We start from the raw sequence: 16,841 nt of genomic DNA, 5'->3' as shown, positions 1-16,841 counted from the left end.
TGACCGTGGATTGATCTATGAACCGGCTGATATAGTTGAGTCTTCCCAGGAAACTCATCACATCCTTCTTGTTCTTTGGCGGCGGCAATTCTTGTATAGCTTTGACCTTTGATGGATCCAATTTTGTTCCTCGACGACTCACGATGAAACCCAATAATTTTCCAGCAGGAACCCCGAATGCATACTTAGCAGGATTCAATTTCAGATTGTACCTCCTCAGTCTGTTTAAGAACTTTCTTAGATCTTCCATGTGATCCCTGGATTTCATGGATTTGATGATGACATCATCCACATATACCTCGATCTCCTTGTGTATCATGTCATGAAAGATGGTAGTCATGGCTCTCATGTATGTGGCACCAGCGTTCTTCAAACCGAATGGCATCATTTTGTAACAGTACATTCCCCATGGCGTGATGAAAGCCGTTTTCTCTGCATCTTCCTCATCCATCCATATCCGATGATACCTAGTGAAATAATCAACAAAAGACTGCAACTCATGCTTGGCGCAGTTGTCGATAAGAATGTGTATGTTAGGCAAGGGGAAGTTGTCTTTGGGGCTGGACCAATTAAGATCCCGGTAGTCAACACAAACTCTAACTTTCCCATCCTTTTTTGGCACTGGCACGATGTTGGCTAACCATGTCGGATACTCTACTACCCTGAGAACCTTGGCTTTGACTAGCTTGGTAACCTCTTCTTTGATTTTCACACTCATGTCGGGTTTGAATTTCCTGAGCTTTTGCTTTACTGGCGGGCATGTTGGATCTGTTGGTAGTTTGTGAGCTACAATGGACGTGCTGAGACCAATCATATCATCATATGACCAGGCGAATATGTCTTCATATTCCTTTAGGAACTCCATGTACTCTTTCTTTTTTGATGGTGACAGGTGAACACTGATGCGTGTTTCTTTGACATTCTCTATATCTCCCAGATTAACGACCTCAGTTTCGTCCAAGTTAGACTTAGGCCTATTTTCAAAATTCTTAACTCCTCTGACGACCTCTTCTGGTATATCATCCTCTTCTGAGTCTGTATCCGTTTGTTGCGTTGTCTCGTTGCAAGTCACAATCGTTGGTTCATCATCAAGGCAAGTAATAGTAATGCTGTGTAAAAATAAAGTGAATGATAGAAAAATAATAAGAGCGAGATATATAATAAACTGAAATGCTTCGATTAAATTCGTAATTATTTTGAATATCAGAGTTCTTTTCATAATTAAAGACAATGCGGAAATAAAATCAGTTGGTAAAAATGTAAAATGTGATGCATGGTGCTTTTGTTTAGCTTTGCTACCCTGAAGCCTTCCGGGCCCTGGTGGTTCTGATTGACCAATTGCTGAGGCACTCTCCTCGGTTCATAACTTGTATAGAAGGGCCTTCCTCCCCTTCCTCCTCGAAAATAACACTGCAATCCATATCATCATCCTTCAGGAACAGATTCTTCACGGCTGCCAATGCTTCATCTTCCTCCGATCCATATATAGTATCTGTCGGCTGGAAAGTCTGCTCCAGGTGAGGTATCGGGTGCTCCAGTGGGTAGTAAGGACAACGCCATGGTGGCGACCAGTGATTGAACTCCTCCCAAGTGTACTCATACCCCAAACCAAATGTAGTGCCATGTTTTTTTAGCTTGATGGGTTTGGCAATTCCCTGGAGGTATTTGTCGAGTCCCTTTCCAGGTTTGTATCCACACCAATTCAGGATACTTTCAATCTTGTTATCCTACTATTTATCTTTGTCTACAGCGTTGACTCTTTCAATGTGGTGGTATGTTTCTCCGCCTATTCTCCTTCTGCCTCCAATCATCAGGATGGTCTGGCGACTATATATGGGGTTGTTACCATCGCCATGAATGATCACCTCTTGGTGATTCCATTCGAACTTCACTTCCTGATGCAGGGTTGATGCTACAGCTCCAGTGGCATGGATCCATGGTCGTCCCAACAACAAATTGTAGGATGCTGGGACATCTATCACTTGAAAGTCAACGTCGAACAAGGTTGGCCCCATTTGCAAGCATAGGCTGATCTCTCCGATAGTAGACCTTTGGGACCTATCGAAGGCTTTGACATTGATGACCCCATCTTTGATCTCGTGCAGGCTCTTTCCCAATGTTCTGAGAGTTATCAATGGACAGATGTTGAGGATGGAGCTTCCATCGATCAAGACTCTAGTGATGAAGTAATCATTGCATTGCACGGTGATATGTAGGTCCATGTTGTGACTCAATCCTTCCGATGGCAGTTCATCTTCGTGGAAGGTGATTTTGTGGCTTTCCAGTATTTATCCTACCATATTTGCCATTTCGCCCCCAGTTATGTTGTTGGGCACATAAGCTTCGCTCAATATTTTCATCAAGGCATTTTTGTGTGCGTCAGAGCTTTGTAGAAGAGCTAAGATGGAGATCTGTGCTGGTGTTTTGTTCAACTGCTCAATGACCGAATACTCCTTAGCTTGTATTTTCCTCCAAAGATCATCGGGACCAGTTTCAATAGTCCGTCCCGAGGCTTGGTTACTGGACTCAGCTAGGTGCTCTGGAGTGTAAACCCTACCTGTTCTAGTCATACCCTGCGCAGCAATTGCTTCTCCTGTCTTGGTCTTTCCTTTCCTCCTTGCTTCAGCTGTATAATCCCATGGTATGGCATTTGAGTGGAACGGTGTTGCGTCTGACATTGCTACAGGAATGGGTACCTTCGATGGTAACACAACAACTTCAAAGGGTACAGGTGCCTTTGGAACCCCAAACTCAACCTCAATTGGCCCGACCACCTTCGTAGAAGAAGGTGCTTCAAATTTGAGGGGTATAGACATGTTTACTTCATCGCCCCTGGAGGGATGGTTCTGTACAACAATCGGGTTAAGTGTGAATGTCGGTTTCTTTGGCTCATCATCCTCAGCAATCAATCCTATCGATCCCTTGGAGTCCCAGTCATCTTCGATCTCGATCATGTGAATGTCCCCACCTTTGTGATCAGGCAGAGGGTTATTGCGGACATTAGGAGTAGGCTTCTTTTCTATGATAACCTTATTGTCGATCAGAGTTTGAATCTTGTCCTTCAATGAGCGACACTCATCAATGGTATGTCCCTTCATGCCGGAGTGGTACGCACAGGTCTTATTAGGGTTGACCCACTGGGAAGGATATTCTGGAGTTATGGCGGGGATAGGGAAGACGTAGCCAGCAGCTTTAAGTTTCTCATACAACTGGTCAATTGGCTCAGCGATTGCTATATATTGTCTGAGAGGTCTGTGGTCAAAATTTAGTCTGGGTCTGGGGAGATTTTGGCGAGTGGGAGGTGCTTGGTAGTGAGAGGGTTGGGCATTATAGGCTTGGTAAACAGGTGCAGGTTGAGAGTATCTGGATGAAGTGGGTTGATATGCGGGAGGTGGAGATGATTGGTAAACGGGTGATGGATTTTGGTAAGAAGGTGCGGGTTCTTGGTAATTTGGGACAGGCTGATATGTAAGTGGAGGTGACGGGTAAGTGTGGTATTTTAGTGGTGATTTGGCTCCCTGTGCGACCATCACGGCATTGACGTCCTTCTTCTTGGATGTGCCACCAGACTGTAAAACCTTGTTGGTGGCCTGCAATGCTTCAAGATTAGTAACCATACCATTCTTAATGCCTTCCTCAATTCTCTCTCCCAGCTTGATGATATCGGAGAATTTCTGGCCCTCGATCAGCATCAACCTCTCATAATATTGTGGGTCCTGAGCCCGGACGAAGAATCTGTTCATCTGTTCCTCTTCTAAGGCCAGCCTGACCTTAGCAGCCTCTGATCTCCAACGTGTATCATACTCGCGGAATGTCTCGGTAGGCTTCTTCTTTAGATTTTGGATGTAGAATACATCCGGTGCATTCTCTATTTTGAATCGGAACCTATCCATGAAATCCGATGCCATACCTACCGAGCTTATCCATTTCTTGGGGTCTTGACTGATGTACCAGGATAAAGCATCCCCCTTCAGGCTTCTCATGAAGAGTTTCATACGGATTTTCTCATTCCTTCCGACTCCAACCAGCTTATCACAATATGTCCTCAAATGGACTCTGGGATCTCCCGTGCCATCGAACATTTCGAACTTGGGAGGTTTGTATCCCTCCGGAAGTTCAACATCTGGCTGAATGCAGAGGTCCTCATAATCCAGCCCCTCTATGCCTTTGTTTCCTTCCATGCCCTAGACTCGGCTGGTCAATTTCTTGAGTTCTGCTGCCAAGTTTCTGATAAGAGAGTCCTTGTCATCAGACTCAGGTGCACTTGAGATTGGTTGAGTGTAGTGGGGTATGGTATCTACGTAGATGGGAGTGTTATTGGGGTGGTCATTTGGGGTGTTTAGAGGTTCAGGAATGAGTAGTGGGGTGTGGCATGTGTTGCAGTGTTGAGCATGAGTGGGTTGCATCTGTGGTTGTTGGGTGTTCTGTGGAGGTGCGGGATTTTGAGCATTTGGAGTGTTGACATCAGGAGCGATGAGAGTGAATGATAAATTTGCCAAGTTCCGAACTTGATCCAGTTCTTCTTGGAACTTCAACAGTTTCTGCTCAAGTTGGGCAACAGTTTCCTTAGCAACCGAGGTACCCTGAGGAATCTCAATTCTTTCAATTTCCTTTCTGGCGCTTGAATCTCCCATTCTATCTTTGCTCTTGTTCCGGATAGGACTTGGAGGAGGAGGAGGTGGAGGGCCCTTGGATCTCGTACTATATGATGATGGTGCCAGAATGCGCGAACTAACCTTTGGGGAGGGGAATAAAAATAAAGAAAAACAAAAAAAGGTAACAAGTTAGTGCGGGTTATGAGAAGAAAATGTTGCAATATTTAAACACATTGTGCAAGAATATAAATCGTTTCCTAATTTGGGTGCCTCATTGTGCCCGAGGTAGGCCTAGCGACAAGTTAATTTGGAGAACTTATAATGCTAAATGTCTCATCTTATTGATAAAAATAAGACGAATTCACAACGATGCTAAGAAAATAAAATGTCACTAGTGGCCATTGGCCTTATTACATCATTAAAAGCAAAATAAAAGACTCCTAACTACTTGGTCCCAGAAGGACCTTCTTCAGGTTGAATGTTCTCGTTGATCAAGTCCCCCAGCTCGCGCAGATTTTCTAGTAAAAATGCTATCGCCAGACGTTCTTCGTTGCCTTCCTCAGCATTTTGACAGTCGATGACTCTTTTCCTCACTTTCCCTTCCAATTCCAGCAAGCTGTACTCCAGGTATTCTAGCTTCTCACTAGCCTTGGTGACTCTCTCTTTCCATTCGTTGATTTGGTTGCTCGATGGGAGGTTTCTCCACCAAGTCTGCAAGAGTGAAGGTATGTTTACCATACCGAAGTCAGGAACTTTGTCATTCATTTTCTGCAAAACAAAAGGGTTAAGACCTCACCCCCACCGGACTCGACTATTTAATACCAATAATCAGCATAAAAAGCATTTAGTTCTCCAAATAAATGCACAGAACATGTAGGTGTCCGTTTGGGTTTCAGGGAAACCCGATGGACTTTGGACAAGGCTATCTTAATGAGTCATTATGCAGACAACATAACTGACTCGGCTAGGTTTGACCATGATGCATGTACAATTGAACAGAGTAAGGTTTCTATTGGGGTATTAGACAGGTACCTTTGAGCGGACAACTCAAGAGGGAAGGGCACGGAACCGTCGACTGCACCGCTGATCGACTAGTTTTACCGCAACTATGCCTTTGCCGAATTTAAATGGTGATAATATTGGAAAAGCGCAACCACTCATTATAAGCGTTGCTATGGTATTTGTTTGGCACGAGTAGAATATGATGTTGAATATGCAGTTTACAAGAATGAAACAAATTGACATGTATTTCCACGTTCATAAGATAAATGATTACAATAATTGCAGTAATTACAACAGTATTGAAATAAAGCAGTAAAGGAAAGCAATTAAAAGAAAGAAAAAACATGAAGAGCCAAGTTAGTTTCGTAGTGAAAGAATAAAAGACAGTAAATAATGCAATTAATGAGATAGTAAAGTCACAAACAACATGCAATGGTAAAAGCCTAAAGAATATCCCCAGCAGAGTCGCCATGCTGTCGACGCCCCTTCTTTCTCTAACCGTGGGGTCAGAAGTCGGGTATACGACATTGGGAGGAAAACTCTATTCCCTTTTGAGAATTGGGTTTAGAAGTTGAAGAGTCGCCACCTAATGATTATAGTGCATTAGGACACTTTTTGGAAGAGTTTGAGATGAAGAGACCAGAGATTAGGGTAAGGGCTAGAAATTATCCCGAGGGGAATGTGTTAGGCACCCCTTAGGATCCATAAGTGTGGTTCCCGGCCATGCTACAATTGTGACTTTACAAGTAAACAATCGAGGCTCAAATAAGGACTTGCATACAACATTGCAATTAGGTTGAAACTTATGAAAGTAAGTAGAAAGAGAGCAAGGATTTGAAAAGTTTCAACAACTCTAAAGGAAGCGAATAAAGAAAAGGGGGTCCTAGGTTTGTGATTAATATGGATCACTTCAATGCAATATCCAGCAATCACTCCTTAGAAAAGGGGTCGCACGTGATATTAGCGCACCGGTCATCATATCCATATTCTACCCTTCCCGCCCCGTTAAGGTATTAAAGCGCAAAATGGTATCGTTACTTATTGCATACTATTACCCATCCCAATCCTATCAATCTCGGAGGCATTGAGACCACTAATCCTGAAGGGGAGGGAGTTGGGGCTTTTATGGTTTTAAAAGGATAAAATTCTAGGGCGACAAACAAAACACATAAAGCAGATATGGTAAAACACATAACAGTTGAAAGGCTCAAATAAACCTCCTCAAGTCAGAAAAGCATAGAGTTTAGCATGTCTTACATGTACTGATTAGGTCTGAATTAAACTTAAAAAATGCGTGAGGCAGACTGATTTATTACATACTTCAGATAAGAAATCCGAAACAGACCTGCCTGCTGGTTGGAATTGTCAAAGACTGATGCACTTATGGCTTTTACCCTAAAACTTGCCTAGGTGAAACCTACAGGCATGATATCTAATAATGCAAAGTATACTGATTTAAGGAAAAGCTATACTGATTTTAGAAAAAAAAGGGATCCGCAGATTTTAAGATGGGTTTTAGATTCGAAACGAGGCTGATTCAATTAACTGATTCCTATAGGCATGGTTTCTAAGTGTCATTGACCTTAAATAGTTGCAAGAATCCTATAGACATGATATCTAGGCGTTACTGATTTTTAAACGTTTATAGAAGTGCAGAAGTCCTATAGGCCTGGTGTCTAAAAGACTGATTCCTATATACATGTTTCCCTAATGATAGATGCATATGCAGAATACAGAAAGTCCTATAGGCATGGTGTCTATATGAGAATGCAGAAAATCTTATGGACATGGTATCTATGTGAGAATGCAGAGTTTCAATGATTTATAAAATGCAGAACTTTAAAACATAGTAATTCCTATAGGCATGATCTCTAGATGAGATGCAGAATTTTATAAATGATAACCCCTGTAGGCATGATATCTACCCCTTGCATGCATAGTTCCTCACTCTTTTCCACTAGCCGACCCCAAATGTTTATTACAAGATTATTACAAACCATTTAAGAGGCTACCAGACTATGAGCCTTAACTCAGCATACATAGGGGGTAAGGGTAGGGGATTCATAACAGAAACAGTAGACAAAGGAAAAGTGGGCAAAGGACATGATCAGCAATAAAAACTACTGACACCCTTTACTTGGGGTTAAAATTCCGTTCATGGACAACAACTCATGTTGCCATGCCCTGAATCCCCATTTACAAACACATAGAGGGTAAAGGTATATGAATCAAGCATTCACAAGAAAGTAAAGCAAACAGCAGCATATGAACATGTCAAACTTTGCAGGTAATAGGCATAGATGTAAAGGTTCTAAGTAAACACATTAGGATGATTGCTAGGAAATGAATCAAGACATACCAGTAAAAGAGCATGAGCAGGATGCAAAGACAAAGTAGTAGTAGTAGTATATTAGCCTTGACTTTCACCCAGCTAATAATAAGCAGGAGCAAAGAACAGCAGTAGAGAAGAGAGCAAGAGGGAATATAGGTTTTGGAAGTAGTAGTAGTGTGTAAGAGTATGCAATTCGAAGTGTGTTGTAAAAGTATTGAATTGTAAGTTAAGGATCAAAAGTGCAGAAGGGTCGTGCCCCTTTTATAGTGCAGAAAACAAGTGAGAAAAGGTAAGGAAATAACATTGAAATCAATCTCCCTTTAGTTAAGGGATTCTGATTTCAATGGGTAAAAGCCAATTAAGGAAAGCAGTATTGATTAAAACCTTTTCAAAGTAGCACAAAAGGGGTAAATACAGAGAAGTTGTTAAAGGAAAGAATTTAATAGTACACGGCTTGGAAAAAATAAGGAAAGGGAATCAATCAAACAGCCAGGGAAATCAAAATTACAATTCAATTCGAATGAACCAAGTCAGGAAAAGGTAAAGGAGGTTCAATTAAAGAAAAACCAGTAACAATCAATCAAACCCCATTAGAGGATTTCAGAATCAATAAAAAACCTTTGAAGGCAGAGTCCTTATATATAAAGCAGACAAATATATGAATACCAGAGGGGTTTGTCAAATTATTTAGAAGAGAGTTTAACAAAGAAAGGTTCAGAATCATAAGCAAAAAGAGGTATAAGTCTAGTTCGCAGACTCACAATGAGTCTGAGAGTCCAGGGTCCCGAAGTGGAACCTAACTCGCACACAAAATATTAAAATGCCAAGGAATCCCCGAACCTTAGGGTTTCGAGTTGAGTCAGACAATAGAGATGAGAAGGTAAACCATTCAATAGAGGCTCAGGAGTCTTTTTGCAAAGACTTATGAGAAACAAACATACATGATACACAGTCAAAAGCATGGAGAACACGTTTTGAGAAAAACTCAGAACTTAAACAAGTTCAGAAGAAAAAGTGATACGAACTTAAGAAGCAGTAGATGAAACACATTTAGCAAGAACACGAACAGAGTTTAGTAAAGCAAACAAAAATCGAAGAACTTAACAGTAAACACATATAGTAGAAGAATAATGAAAATATAACAAGGATAATCATGTGAGCACATGAGTAACATGTATAAAAGAAAAGTAGAAGGACAATACAGGCGTGGTAGAAAAGAAAACATACGAACGTAGTATATACGTATACATACAAAGAAAAGAAAAGGAAGAGCCAGAAAAACATTTTAAGCTTTTAGAAACCCTAGATCGGAAAGAAGTAATTTTTGAAAGAAAAATTGGGGAAAGCATTTCAAAACTCCAGTAAAGCACAAATATAGCATAGATTTAAGAGAACAATTAGAGAAAACCTCGAATAGCTAGGGTTTCAGAGGAACCGTAGAATGAGAAAGGCTTGGAAAGATGTTCGATCTAAGTCGGATGAGGTCAGAAACAGGCTCAGAAAACCAAGAGCCACCGGAGCAAAGTCGGAGATGGCCGGAATCTTCGAATCGGTGAAGGTATGAGTGAAGACCTTCGAGGTCTGGCCTCGAACCTTCGAGCATCAGGCATGCAAGAGCCGGAGGAGGTGAATATAGGTTGTTCATGACCTGAGAAGCCATGAATTCCGATGAAAACACGGTGGAACAAGGTAGGATGAGGCTAGGGTTTGAGATAGTGGAGGGTTGCAGAGGCGGCGGTTGGTGAGAATGAGGTAGGGTAAAGGGGTCGTTTGAATTAAAAAAGGAAGGGGATGAGAGGAGCCGTTCATCTAAAAGATCAACGGCTGAGATTAAAAGAAAACCGGACGGGTCGGATAAATGGGTAAAGGGGTTGGGTTAAATAGGAATTGGGCCGGTCCAATTGGGTTTCAGAATTGGGTCAATTAGAGTGATCAATTTGGCTATGATTGAAATACAATGGGCCAGATTTTAAATAGCCAGTTTTTTCCTTTTTATTTTTTATAACAATGGTAAAATGATCTTGAAAGCAAATTAAAAGTACTGAGCCAACAAACAATATATAAATATTAATTAAAAAATATTGGAACCAATTTTACAATTATAAAATGCTATTAATCTTAAAGTAGGCTACAATTGCAATTATATGCAATTTAGCTTTTAACATACCAAATAAATTTGTAAAAATGTACAAAATTATCTTAACTATATTTTGGTATAAATATAGAAATAAGATAAATTATACACCAAAACTGATAATCTTGGGAATAATTATGGATTTTGCACTGCTAAAATAGACAATAAATTGATTTCAAAAATCTTAAAAATTAGGAAAAAAATATCAAAACTCTTGGGGCATGCTTATATGTGCATGTACATGCTATTTTGAAAGAATTTGTATAAAAAATACATAGGAAAAAATTGGGTATCAACACTCCCAATATTTATTCTGTCCCAGTTGTGAGGGATTTTCCCGATGTGTTCCTGCAGACCTGCCGGGCATGCCACCGGAGAGACTATTTTGTACATAATAAGATATACGTCTCCTTGTCATGATGAAATAAATTTATTTTTTGAGTGTCTCTTATAGTGTTTTAGTTGCAGACATGGCTATTTTGTGTTTTCTTTCATTATGCAAGTTTTTTATATGACCAAAACATTGTTATACTGCAATTAGTTTATGAAATAATATAGGTCTTGCAATTAGTTACCCAATCTTTCTGGTTGATTATTATAGTTTTTTTAAGTAAATTCATTTCATACTTCTCACTGGTCTTGAAAACATCAGTTTACAAGTGAAGATGTAGATTTTGAAGACTTCAAGTTGACAAGCTAATTATCATTTCCCTAGAACTATAGACAATAATTTATTTTATTTGCAAGTACAAATGGAATGTTAATCCTTTCTTTTGTAAATATTACACACATATATATGAAGACATTATTGATAAGTTTGTCTATATTCATTTATTATATACATTATGGCATCACTTTGGGCTCCAAGCCAATAATCTCTTAACTTCATTTGATCTTCAATAACTTCCTTTGGTTTTAAAGGTGAAAGTGTCACCTTTCTTCCATTTTTTTCAAATGAACATTTATTCTTATAACCATAATGCATTGCTTTCCTATGAGTTCTCTACAGTAGCATGAAGGAACAAATCATTTCCTCATAATATCCTTCATCTCCTCCCAAATAGAAATTGGTCTCTCTAAATTTTTCCTTCTATTCACCACTATCTTATCCCTCCATGTTGAAGCATAATCAGTGAATTCGGTAATTGCCAATTTTACCTTCTTTTCCTCCAAGTAGTTATGGTAATCAAACACCTTCTCAACATTTCTTTCCCAGTCTATATAGGCATCCGGATCACTCATCCCTTGAATGGAAGGGATGCTCATCTTAATACTACCCAAATTCTTATCAATTCCTTCTTTATTCCCAAGTCCCCTTTGTGGTCTTCCTTCTCCTCTATCCCCTCTTTGACTATGTCTTCCCATATCAACATAGTCATTTTTACTATCTTCTTTAATGTCATCAAAGTGTTCCTCACCAACCCGTGGTTGTTCTTGCCTCATTTCATTTACTGGGACTCTTCATATATTTTTATTTTCTTCCAGCCTCTCTTGCATATTATCAAATCTCATACTCATCTTTGAAAATTCTTGTTGCATTGCTTGAAGGGCAACCAATATATCTCAATTGGCATTTACACTTCCTGTGCTTTCACCACCATTACTTGCAGGTGACATGCTTATACAATAAAAATATTAGGGCCTCACAACACTCCCTCGTGTGTTTACACTCGTTCAATATCACACAACCCTCATGTTTGTCCCTCAATAATTTTGGATTTTTTTAATCTCTAGAGTTTTCCTTTGTAGTTCTGCCAAGTAACTAAATCTGGACGACTTCAAAAGAAAGTTTCTATTGTATAATTCTAATATAAATAGCTCACGTGTTGACAAGAGAAAAAATAATAGTATTGGGAAAAAAAACTAAAGGAATAACAAAATTCGGCAAGAATAGCTGAATACACAAGACTGACTATATGGATTTAATCACAACTTGAGCTACACGACTTAATATGGTTTGATTCAAAGAGGACAAAAAAGATCACAATATGTAGTATTTAAGTAAAATACTACTTGTTCAACAAAAGGAATAGATGAATAAAAAATCCAGAAACAAAAGATTGCTCTAGATTATAGCTTTTTGTTTTTTGCTTTTTTTTTTTCTTTTTTTTTTTCAAATAAAGAGCTCAAAACTTGAACAAATATAAGATAATATAATCAACTAGGCTCTGATACCAAATAATGCGGAACCCAAGATCAAAAGATTTATGATGTAAATATAGTAGAAAGTGACATAGGATAATAAGAATTAATATGGAATGGAAGATAAAATTAAGAAGCTTACAAGGAGATTAGACCCTAAAATTAGAAGCACAAAAAATTATGGATATATTAAATCCATAACCTCAAGAGCAGTAATCAAGTAACCTAATATATCGCCTAAGATAGAAGATTACTTACAAGGAGAAACTATCCTTGAAACAATAAAAGATAAGTCATTGGTAGAACTTAAGGAGAACTCTCCTAAACTCTCAAAATATATTTCATATAACACTTAAAGATTTGATCTCTTACAATTAAAGAGTGATGACTATTTATAGATCCATTTCAACTACTCTTTAGTAAGTTACAAGTATGAAAATAAATACTAAAAAGGTCTTCAATGGTGGCTACATGCAATCTTCAACAATGGAGGCCTTAAAATTATCCAAGAAATCTTATGGAGGCTTATAAACATAGTCATATCATCTAACTACTTGTTGCACTTTTTAAATGAGTTCATAAGAACAATTGAATTTAATGTTTTCCACCAAGTATGGATGGTTTAATCTCTTGTATTAGAAATCCTAGCAGATTGGTGCAGTCTTGGTAGAAAGTCTATAATATTGTATAGGAGTATTGAAATTGCACAATTATTGATTCTCTGATAAGAAGACATATTAGGCTACACTTTTGGTAAGTTTCATAGCTAAACTCATCTTATATTATTGCACATCTAATTTTTAAGTTGACCAATGTGATTCTGTCCGGATTTGTACAGTTGTAGCTTATATGGCCATTACTTGATGTAAGAAGCTCCTAATTAAGAACGCTTTATCTCATTAGAATCTAAACTTTAATATATTTAATCATGATGAATTTTGTACCCTAATTTGATCTATACTTGAACAGATTAATATTTGAAGTTGGGCCAATGTTCGGACAGTTTTGTGAATATTGGATAGCATTAAATATCATCCCTTTGCTCCAATTCTCCCAAAGTTTTTGCCAAATGTTGTGTGCCTACAAAATAAAATAAAAACACACTCAAAGTAATATTTTCTAAAAATAAAGTACTACCAAATATATTATTAAGAGAGAGGCTAAATTGTCAATCACAAGTTAATTCATTACCATTTTGATTAAGAATCATGATTACCTCCATTTAGGCTCACTGGAGATACATGCACAAATTTTGGATTCTCATCCATACCTGTGACTTCTGATATTATATATGCATTACTTCTTGAACTTTTCTAGCTTTAGCTCTCGTGATTGGTCATATTGGTAAATATAGATCTTTGATTGCAATTTCGTCAAGCGTGATTGTATCAGACGGAGGGGTGGTTTTTTCCGTGGAAGTGCTCTTGTAGATGCCAGCCTTTTATTTGCATGTGCAAATTTCCTGGGCATATTTATTAAGTTGGAAATTTGAAACTTTAGCTCATTCTCTCATATTTTAAACCGTAGACTTGGATAGAGGTAATGTTTCAATGAGATTTTCATAAAACACTAAGGGGTAAGTGATTTCTACTCAATTTACTGCACATTGTTCTATGTTCTTTCATCTATATTCCATTTCATTACCTCTGTTACTCTCCATGGCCAAAAATGGAGGTGTTTTCTGATGACCCGATCAATCATTCTGAGTATTTGAATTCCAATTTTTATTTGATGCTCCGTGTATATTTGTTTGTATTTTGTGACTTGTGAGGATTATTGGTTTGATTTTGGGAAGGTTTTAGAATGATTTGGAACAATTAGGTTTATTTTTGAAGCCTTAAGTTGAAAGAGCTAACCAAGGTTTGACTTTTAAGTAAACAACCTTGGATTAGTAATTTGATGGTTCCAATAGATTTGTATGGTAATTTTTGACTTAGGCGTGTGTTCGTATTTGGATTTGGAGGTTCCTAGAAAGTTTTGAGTCTATTTTCGAAAATTGGCAATTTGAAGAATTTGAGAGTTTTTAAGTTTGACCGATAGTTGAATGTGATAATATCAGACTCAGATTATTGTTACGGAATGTGAAATAGGTTTTTTTTATTATATGAAGCTTGTGTGCAAAGTTTGATTGTGATCCAGCATGTCTAAGTGTGATTTGGACGTGTCCGACAAAGTTGTAAAATTTGGAAGTTAAGAGGTAGTTTTTGATCGTCGATTCTTGATTTTATTATTATGTGTAATGTTTTGGATCTTCGGATATGTTTGAATTAGGTATTTGAACTTGTTGGCATGATTGGACAGGATCCCGGGAGGCTCGGGTGTTTTTCGAAATCATTCCGGATTAGTTTGGAGCTAGTTGGTGTTGCTGGTGCTTGTGTGTCGCACTTGCGGTGTTTGGTGCTTAGGTGCAAAGTCGCACCTGCGATTGTAGGGGCGCAGAAGCAAAGTCTTGGCTTGGAGCTGGGAGACTGCTCATGCAGAGGGTGTTTCGCAGAAGTGATTGCGCACTTGTGGTAGTATTTGTTCACATGCGATTCCGTAGAAGCGATGGTTGTGTTGTAGGTGCGAGGTTTGGCAGAGGGGTGGGTTTTTCACAAATGCAAGCTCGCAGATGTGGACCTTTTTTCTGCATATGCGAAATCCCTAGGCAAATTGTTTAAGTTGGAATTTTTAAATTTTAGTTCATTCTCTCATATTTTAAATCCTAGACTTGGAGAGAGGCGATTTTTCTAGGAGATTTTCATATAAGACTAAGGGGTAAGTAATTTTTACTTATTTATGGTATTAATTCAAGAATCTACATGTATTATTAATACCCAAAATATAGAAACTTGAGATGAAATTTGGAGTTTTTTCCTACAACTTAAGAGAGTAAAAATCGAGGTTTTGAGTTATGATTTAGACTTAGATTTGGAAACTAAGTACATATTTGGACTCGCAGGGTTATGGGTAAACGAGATCTACCCTTAGACTCTAATTTTGACCATATGGGCCTGAGTTGACTTTTGTTTACTTTTTAGGAATTGATTAGATATTGAAGCTTTATTTTTTTAAAATTGATTTATATGATGTTGTTTAACATTATTAAGTATTTTTTGGCTATACTCGAGCCGGTTGGAGGTTATTTTTAAAGAAAAGGCAATGTTAGAAGGTTGATTTGGCTTGTTAAGGTAAGTATCTTTCCTACCATTGTTGTGAGGAAATAATCCTTAGTATTTGATCCTATTTTCTTAATTGCAATGTTTGGGAAGCAACGAATATACAAAGTGACAAGCGTGTACGGATATATATATGATTTGTGACCTAATTAAACTTTAGGCTTCTATTATGCCTTGTTTGAATTGTGTGTGTTTTTATGATTCATGTTTAATCATTTGTATGACTTTGTGAGGTTATTCTTTCATGTTAGTGATCAAGTTTAGGATCACTATCTCTTATTTGGCCAAGATGGGCTATTTGTGAAATTGTGGTTATACTTAATTTAAAAATAGTCATGTTTCACATATCACACTCACATTCACGCTTTATTATTATTATGTCCTTGTGCATCCTATTAATTAATTTTGAGTATATATCTCTTTTATGATGAAATGTTATATATCTCTTTTATGATGAAATGTTAATTAATTGTGAGTATATATTCACTTGAATGGTCAAAGCTTCCACCTTTGAGCGGATTGAATTGGAATTAGCATGAAGTTTCTTCCGAGCGGTTTATGTGGTACTGTTATTGTTGTGGGATGAGGTCTTTGTCATGCAGTTATGATGATATTGTTATGGTTTTGGCATGAGCTTTACATTATGTAGCGTGTAAATTTAGATCCATCCCCCTAGGGTCTCTCTCCCATGTTTCTCTCTTGATGACGTACACGCAGTTTGTGATAATTTGTGAGAAGTTTGGTTGATTATGATATAGAATCTGATGATGGTGAGTTTGGAGCATAAAGGTGGAAGCTTTGACCATTCAAGTGAATCCTTTATATCTTATAATGCATTCTATATGCTTTCTATGTTGAATTCTAATATGTTACTCGATGCCTCTATTATATGTTGATGGCTTGTTAGTCAAGGTTGAATTATCCATCTTGAGATGATATCTTGATATGATATTTGATAATATTGCCTCTTTTGGTATAGTCTTGTTGTGGATAAATTATGAACTACGCAAGTTTATCTCATTAGTGAGTATCACTTGATTTAAACCTTGTCACTATTTATCTAAGGTTAGTATTGATACTTACTGAGTACACATTGTCCCCTACTCATACTACACTTCTGCATATTATACACAGATCAGACATTGGCAGTAGGGACCTCAGGAGTGAGTCTTGTAGCTGGTAGAGAGGATTCAAGGTAGTGCTGCATGATCGTCCGCAGACTATTGGATTTCCCTTCCCCTATCATTCATACTAGTATCTATACATTCAGATAGTATGATATTATTTAGAGATTTTCTTGTATTAAATTTTAGAGCTTATGACTGCGTACTACTTGATTTTGGCGATGCGTTATTGTAATATCTATATATTGTCTGTTGATGGAGATTTATTCTATTATTATGCTATTTTAATCATATTATATCTCATTTCGTGTGTTCTTGGACTGTTGCATGTTAGCTTATCTAGTCATGGGGGTT

This window comes from Nicotiana tabacum, chromosome 6, assembly GCF_000715075.1.
Source record: "Nicotiana tabacum cultivar K326 chromosome 6, ASM71507v2, whole genome shotgun sequence".
NCBI lineage: Eukaryota > Viridiplantae > Streptophyta > Magnoliopsida > Solanales > Solanaceae > Nicotiana > Nicotiana tabacum.
The sequence above is the reverse complement of the archived record's forward strand: the minus strand, read 5'-3'. Positions refer to the sequence as shown.